The sequence below is a fragment of the Sinocyclocheilus rhinocerous genome, unplaced genomic scaffold (genome assembly GCF_001515625.1).
Source record: "Sinocyclocheilus rhinocerous isolate Xijiao unplaced genomic scaffold, SAMN03320098_v1.1 scaffold1696, whole genome shotgun sequence".
Taxonomy (NCBI): Eukaryota; Metazoa; Chordata; class Actinopteri; order Cypriniformes; family Cyprinidae; genus Sinocyclocheilus; species Sinocyclocheilus rhinocerous.
In genome coordinates, this window is record NW_015628374.1 from 352,264 (window position 1) to 361,009 (window position 8,746).

An 8,746-nucleotide genomic window follows, 5' to 3' on the forward strand; every position below is an offset into this window, starting at 1 on the left:
AAGCGAATTGGACCAAATTTCACATATTGTGTATTCTACAATCAGTTTAATTCTTTCAGGATGCACAAGACTGTCTACATTATAAAATATATCTGGTCTATCACAATCTAAAATAGAATCCATATCCTCCAGCTTTATATAATTCCATTTATATGCATTCTGTATTGGGATACTGATTCACAGCATCCTCTCACCTCATCAGTTGACTCATTCCTGTATCCAGAGCATCTCTCTGACAATATCGTTGCATCCCTGGACCAGAGCTGAGCTAATTCGCTAGCCGCCAGCTATCTCTAACATTCAGAGCGTCAAACAAACACATATCAGTTCGAGAGCGCGTGTTTGCCAGAAGCGCGTCTATTGTGCATCCTGGACAAAACGCTATATATCTCACCGATGGAAGCACGCAGAAATGTGAAAATGGTCTTGTTTGAAAGAAGAGATCCTAATCTAAAAGATAATATAGAGTATATAGATATTTGTGGCTGTTTGCGGCTGACTGAAGCAGTGCTACGAGTATAAATGTAAATTCGCTCAGAGGTGACACAATTTTACATCGCGATTCAATTGAAGATCATTCGATCTGTGATTGTCACAAAATGAAATAATCTACATCGTCAAATTCCTGAGAATGAGAGCTTTCTTGTGATATATGACGACTTTTTTGTGAAGAATATATACCATATAAGGAAGGCTATGTAAATTAAGCATAAACATTTTTAACCTCTGCCACTCCAGTATCCGGGTCTGCAGAGTTTAACTGGTTTTAATAAATATTCATGAGAAAATTGGACATTGCAGAAGGAATTATATTCTTTCTAAATTGTGACAAAAATTCTGGATTCCATCTGCTAACTCAATTGTGAGAACATTTATTTCCAGTTGAGTGACATGTAGAAATATCAGAGCAAAGGCTGCTAAACAAAAGATGTCAGAACTACCACATGACAGAGTAACACCAGATCAACCACCCTTCACTAATGTAGGGGTAGACTATTTTGTACCGTTTGATGTCAGACAAGGTATAAGTAATGTTAAAATGTATGGTGTATTGTTTACCGGTTTGACAAGAGCTGTGCATATTGAAGTTGCACATTCATTGGACACAGACTCCTGTTTGAATGCCATTCGATGCTTTGTGTGCAGGTGGCATCAGGTGTCAATCATGAGAAGTGACAACGGCACTAACTTCATAGGTGCTGAGATTGAACTGCGTGAAGCCATTCAACAGTGGAATCAATTTTATGCACTCTCATGCAAAAAGGAATACAGTGGATATTCAACCCACCTTCCAGGTCTCATTTCAGAGGAATATGGGAACGGCAGATAAGATCAGTCCGAAAAATCTTGAGATCTGTACTGAAAGAGCAAACACTAACTGATGAGAGCTTGCATACATTCCTGTGTGAGGTGGAAGCAATAATGAATGATCGACCACTTACTGTCAGTCTTGTGTTCCTGTGTCTTGTGTTTCCCTCCCTCATATGCCCATTTTTGGTCTTCCTGTTCCTGTCCTCATTATGATAATTTGATTCCACCTGTGTTTCCCTTGTTTCCTCGTTATGTTGATTAATACCCTCATTTCCTCCCTTGTTACTTAAGCCCTGTGTTTTGAAATCTCGAGTGTCCAGTGTTAAATGTCTTCATGTCCTGCATTCCTGAGCTGTATCCTGTTTTATTTTATATCATTAAAGTCTGTTGGTTTTGAGCAACTCCCGCATCTCGTCGTTTCCTCATTCCTTTGCTCCCCGTGAGAGTGTGACAGAACACAGGACCAAAAAAAGTAAGCAGCGCCCCTTCTCCCCCCTTTTTTTTAAGTCTTTTGTTTTCCCTGTTTGTCTCTCCCACGGCCATGGAAATAGCTGCTCGCTTCATTTCCCTAGCTCGTAGAGATCTCTCCTTGGTCGAGTATGCCTGGGAGTTCTGCGGGCTCGCCGCGGCGACGGCTTTAGATGACGCCACCATCAACTCGCTGTTCTGGTATGGGGTCAATTACCATCGCCCCGTGGACCTCCCAGACACCACGGGACTAAGCTGGAGGGAAGGGATCCTCCGGTGTCTGGAGAGCATCCGGCCCCGAGCCAGAACCAGCCTGCCGGCCGCGCCAATGTCAAGCCCGCCGGCCGCAGCATTCCCAAGCCCGCCGGCCACTCCTCAGTCAAGCCCGCCGACCGTTCCTCAGTCAAGCCCGCCGGCCATTCCACAGTCAAGCCCGCCGGCCGCGGCACTCTCCAGCCCGCCGGCCATTCCGAAGCCAAGCCCGCCAGCCGCGGTTCCTCAGTCAAGCCCGCTGGCTTGGCCGCAGCTCACTCAAGCCCGCCGACCACGCCTTTCACCCTGAATCGAGAGGAGAATCTATGGAGGAGAAGGCGGTCAGCTCCAGCCCCAGAGCTCGCTCCAGTGTCTGCTCCAGCCCCCGAGCTCGCTCCAGTGTCTGCTCCAGCCCCGGAGCTCGCTCCACTGTTGGCTCCAGCCCCAGAGCTCGCTCCAGTGTCGGCTCCAGCCCCAGAGTCTAGCCCACGGAGGGCTCCAGTTCCCGAGTTTAGACCACGCAGGGCTCCTGTACCCGAGTATAGCCCAGGGAGGGATCCTGCTCCCGAGTATAGCCCACGGAGGGCTCCTGTTCCCGAGTATAGCCCACGGAGGGCTCCTGTTCCCGAGTATAGCCCACGGAGGGCTCCTGTTCCCGAGTATAGCCCACGGAGGGCTCCTGTTCCCGAGTATAGCCCACGGAGGGCTCCTGTTCCCGAGTATAGCCCACGGAGGGCTCCTGTTCCCGAGTATAGCCCACGGAGGGCTCCTGTTCCCGAGTATAGCCCACGGAGGGCTCCATTCCCCAAGTTTCGCCCAGAGAAGGTTCCAGCCCCTGAGTTCAGCCCAGTGAGGGCTCCTGCCCCCGATTTCAGCCCAGTGAGAGCTCCTGCCTCCAAGTTCAGCCCAGTGAGGGCTCCTGCCCCCGAGTTTAACCCAGTGAGGGCTCCTGTCCCCGTGTTTAGCCCAAGGAGGGGCTCCTGTTCCCCCATTAAGCCCAGGGAGGGCTCCAGTCCCCTGTTTTGGCTCTGAGAGGGCCTTGGAGCCTGTTATCCTTTCCAAGTAGAGGCCAGGGCGGGGGCTGGGGCCGCGGCCTCGGAGGCTGCTCTGCCATGGTCTCCTGAACTGCTTGAACCACCATGGCTTCTTGAACTACCTGCTCCTCCGTGGCTCCCCAAGCTCCCTGCTCTGCCATGGCCTCCCGAGTGACCTGCTCCACCATGGCTCCCCGATCTCCCTGCTCCGCCATGGCCTCCCGAGTCACCTGCTCTGCCATGACTCCCCAAGCTCCCTGCTCCACCATGGCCCCCTGAGCTCCCGGCTCCGTCATGGCACCCCAAGCTCCCTGCTCCACTGTGGGTCCCGGAATGGGCACCGCCACTGGAGGCCTTCCGTCCAGTAACCCTGTCCCTAGAGGCCTCCAGAGCGCCCACCCCCCCTCCCCTTTGGATGTTGTCACGGTGCGGGATGCGCCTTCCGGGAGGGGAGAGTAATTGTCAGTCTTGTGTTCCTGTGTCTTGTGTTTCCCTCCCTCATATGCCCATTTTTGGTCTTCCTGTTCCTGTCCTCATTATGTTAATTTGAGTCCACCTGTGTTTCCCTTGTTTCCTCGTTATGTTGATTAATTCCCTCATTTCCTCCCTTGTTACTTAAGTCCTGTGTTTTGAAGTCTCGAGCATCCGGTGTTAAATTTCTTCATGTCCTCCTGCGTTCCTGAGCTGTATCCTGTTTTATTTTATATCATTAAAGTCTGTTGGTTTTGAGCAACTCCCACGTCTCCTCGTTTCCTCGTTCCCTTGCTCCCCGTGAGAGTGTGACACTTACCACTGCTACTGATGATCCCACAGGTCTGGAACCCTTGACACCTAATCACCTGCTGTTAATGAAAAGACAACCAAACTTGCCTCCTGTACTTCTCAAAAAAGAGGACATATATGAACGTCGCAAATGGAAGCAAATTCAGTACCTTGCTGAAGTGGTGGGTGTGTGAATATTTGCCTTTGCTCTAGGAGCGTCAAAAATGGACTTAAGTGAGAAAAAACCTTTCAGTTGGAGATATTGTTCTAATAATTAATGAGTCTTCTCCAAGAAATTCATGGGTCTTTGGACAAATCATGAAAGTGTTTCCCGATAAAAAAGGACTTGTAAGATGTGTGTTGGTTAAAACTAAAACCAATACCCTAGAAAGATAAGTTATGACTTTGACGTGACATTAACTTAATTATGTCATGGGTATCGAAGACTGTTTCTTTGCTATGCAAAGATATGGACACTTTAAAGTAAATAGTGGACATTTAAGAAGTTTAAAGTTATGCATGGTGTGGGTGTTAAAAAATGCATGGCTCTATTGCTGTAAAAAAAAAAGTTAATTGTCAGTCTACTTGCCTGTAAATTAGGGGCCGAAAATGTAAGATACCTATTTCGTAATTAAATATTTTTACATTTATTATCATAATTATTTGTGTTATTTGGAAGTTTTATGTTGTATATGTTTTTTAGTTCATATTAGTTTTGTCTAGTGTCTAGTGATTTTTTTTTAGTTCACATGCATGGTTATTGGTCTCACGTGAGAAGTTATTAAGCTGCTCAAGTTTTGGAGAACACAAGCTTTTAACTTCTATTGTCACTTCCTGTTTGTTGCTGCCGTGTGCTTTGAGTTTGAGCTCCGTCAAGTTAATTCTTTATCATCTATTTTTTTTTATCTTAAAATCAATTTTATACACCATCATTTTCGTTTCTATAACGTGTGAATATATCCTCTATCGTATTCTACAACTCACTGTTACTTGCTTTAATGGTGGATGTGTGTCTACCTTGTAGAGTGCAGGTGAGGACACGTTTGAGTTGCATTCGGTGCAAGTCGAGCTGGAGGCCTTGGAGAAGCAGATCCGTGACCTGGTGGAGAAGCAGGCCCAGCTGAGGGAGCGGAGAGCCGCGCTGGAATCCTCCCGGGCTGACGCTCACAAGTCCAGGGTAAGTATACAGCGTGCTGCTAACAGTCCCACCACCTCTACTCCGTGTGTTTCTCTGCACAGACCACGTGCACCCAGGATGCAATCTTCCCAGATGTCCTTCACTCTGGCGCCATGACACCATGGACCTTGGGTGCACCCGCAGCGGAAGACGCGAGCCAGGCCCCGGGAGACGACCTCTCCCCCTCCGCCGCCTCCGGTCTTCGAGATCTCCACCCGGAACCGCTTCACCTCCGTGAGACGGAACACGACGCTGTGATCGTCGGAGACTCCATCGTCCGGCACGTCCGTGCTACGTTAGCTGAAGGTAAAGTGCACACTCACTGTCTCCCGAAATCGTAAAAACCGCTATACAAAAAAACTTGAATTGAATTGAATTAAATGAATGGTGATCGAAAATAATCATAACTGGAATTACAATGCATCAAGATACAACAAATAAGTTGTTGCAACCCAAGTGGATTTATGTAAGAAGACTGTAAGAAGTGTTAAACGTTTGATGAAGAAACAAAAAGGACTTCATGGACTCCCGAGATGTGAGTAAGCCAGTTCATCAAGAAAGGTATGCGTCAAAACTTGTGGACTAACTATAAGAAAATTGCATGTCCCATACACTTTCTTTCCAGCTGAGGTGTCTTAAAAGAACGTAAACCGTTGTCCATTTCCTGCCATGTTCTAATATCAGCTGAGAAATTCAGCTCTGGGAAGACAGGAGTCTCTACCTTCCCAACAGATGTCTGTAAAGAGTGTGTGTAGTCTGGTGGTAAAAACTATTATAAATATATTTGAGTCAACAGTCTCTCTGCCACCCAGACTGATCTCATGTCCAGTTTTAAAGCCAATCTCCAGACCATTGACACTATATCTATAATCTCAATTAGGAGTGTCAATGGTCCATTCGAGAGATAGGTGGCGGTAGTGCACTTATAAGTCTGCGATCCACCGTAAAGCAAGAAGAAGAAGAAGACGCGTCACGCGCCGGCTGTTGAGGACGTGCTCAGGACACTCTCAGGACAGTTCAGACATTGCAGTGCATCAGAGGTAAAAAACTATATAAGTACTGTTCAGTTTCTTGCACAGACCGATCGTTTCGTGTCTTTACACATCAATGTATCGTCACGAGCTGCAGGGTTTAATTTGGTTCCCTTTCATGGGAACTTCGAACTGCGTCCTCTAGGGGTCGCTATGGGGAACGCCTCGTCGTGACCCGTGTCTGAAGCATACATTGAAAAAACACCAACTCGTTGGCCGGCGACAGCCATGACGTCACTACCGGTGCGACTATAGTATAAATAGGCACCGGGAGCATACATCATTCTCTTCTTCGTCTTCATTGACTGTTCTGTTTGAAGCGTGCATTTCCAATTTTCGGTTGAACTATCCCTTTAAAGAAAGAACATTTTAGTGCAATGTTTTTACATCCAAGGGGAATCATTCTGATGGCGCTTACGATCTTTCCAAACCTCTGCAGTTCTTTCATAGTCTCATTAGATATAAATCACGAAACATTTTAGATTGTGATTCTCATTGCTGGAGCAGATAGCAGGGTTACTGTAATGTTTCTTTCACCCATATTCCGCTCACAGTCAACTGATTTACCAGTAGGTCGGATTTTAAAAACACAACGACAGCTTTATTCATTCGTGAGGTCGAAATGATATTCTCAAAACCCACCTGCTCTCCTATAACTAGGAGCAGCTCTTCCACTGTCACTGCGGGCTCTGGTACAAACCTGCACCCTTTAATGACAGGGTTAGCATACGTCAAATGACATCTGAAAGCTATGCAAGCGTTACAAGACAATTTGTTTCCACTGTTTATAAGACTGCCCAGTGAGGGTGAAAAAGGAAAAAATGTGGGGGGAAAAAATAACAGAAATATTTGAAAACAGTGGTCTCCACAACCACTCTCAATAAATGATGTGCAAAGAGAAGTTAAAGTTCTGTAAGAAAGAAAAAAAAACTGGAAAAGTATCTGAACCAAATTAAAATTACATTAGCTTAGTTTGTAAGCTCCTTAAAAGGAGGAGGATTTCTAAGAGTTTATACAGATGAAGGAGTGGGTGAGTTCAAACTCCTTTACAATCACATAATGAACTTAAAGCCACACACTTCTAATTTTGATTTCATGGGTCTTTAACACAGATGCTGAACTCTATTACTGTGACTGAAACTCTTCTGTCTCACAAATTAATACTCCACTAACTCTACACTGTTATTAATGCTGTTATTACAGAAAGCACTTTTACTAGATTGCTTCATACTATTTTGCAATGTTATATTAGTGTCTTTATTTGAGAGATTGATCAGCAGTGTGAGTTTGATGTGGAAGTGACTCACATGCAGCAGTTTGCAGCAGCAGCATCAGTCCAAAGATCAGCATCATTTCTCTAAAGTCCAGTTTCCAGCAGAAGAGTGTGATGCTGCTTCAGTCACACAGTCGCTTCTCACTCTGACAGAAGAGCCGACTGACACTCAGCTGTGCTCACGATACAGTGATTAAACTACTGCACAGTTTCTGTCAGAGAAGAGGAAGCTCAGATCATTACTGGAGCAGTTTGGGGTTGAAGGTCTTGCACAAGAAGACAAAAATAACTAACACAGACATGTGCTTTCCTGCCTTTGTGCAACCACAAGGCAAATTTGTCTGTGGTGAGAATAAAACTAATTGCTAACAAACATCTACTCAAGAAAATATCTGTCACAATTTGCACGTCTTCTGTCCACTTTTAACCAAGTTTGAATTCATTTACCATTGGAAACTAAAGTATTTTTGATTATTCCCCACATTAAACCACTGAAACAAAAATATGAGGGACAAAATTACCAAAATATACAGGAAAAAGCTGCTAAATAAACCAGTCGTCATAAGGATTTTTATCATGTCAGTTTTAGAGCCTGCATGTGTGGTTTGAAAGTGTATCAAAGCTCTCACTGATTGCTGCAGTCTGTAAAAACATTTCTGCTGATAAAGCAGCTCAGTTTGTTCTGAAATGATGAGACTGAGATCTCTGTCATTACGCAGGTTCACCACACGAGGTCTCCATCAGCATCTGTTGCCATAGTAACACCAGCCTGTTGCCATAGTAACAGCAGCCTGTTTCAGCCTCTGCTTCATGTCTGACCTGAAGCTCCTGGAGGTCATGGGAAATTTGACTGGATTTCAGCTATCGGATTTAATTAAATATTGAAAATGGTTTGTTCAAAAGGGGAAAAAAGATTCTAAAATCGGATTAGATCTTGTAATCCAGTCTTGGTTGTGATCTAGATTAAAACTACAGTATGTGCTTTATTCAAATATTTTAGTAAGATTAGGACACATTTGATTAAAAACTCAAGAAAATATCTGTCACAATTTGCACATTTGATTAAAAAAAAAAACAAATCCCAGCAGAGGGGAGGATTCAGTGTAGATTTCAGGAACAACATGTAATACAACTTTAAAACTGGTCAAATATTAATATGTCTGTATCATGTGGTATATACATATTTCAATTTTAATTCTATTAATAATTTCTGTGTAGTTAAACAATTATTCTGTCCCAATATAATCCCCAAACAGAAATATAACTAATTTTAACAAATAATTTATCAATGTATATTAATTAGCAGTCATCAGAAGTAACAGTTGCACCCCTTATTTGTATTTATTTGTTGGGGGTCGAATGAGAGAAACCGAAAGGAATCAAACTTAATCAAGATTAAACAATTAAAGTGACCCAACATATCTTTACATTGTTATTG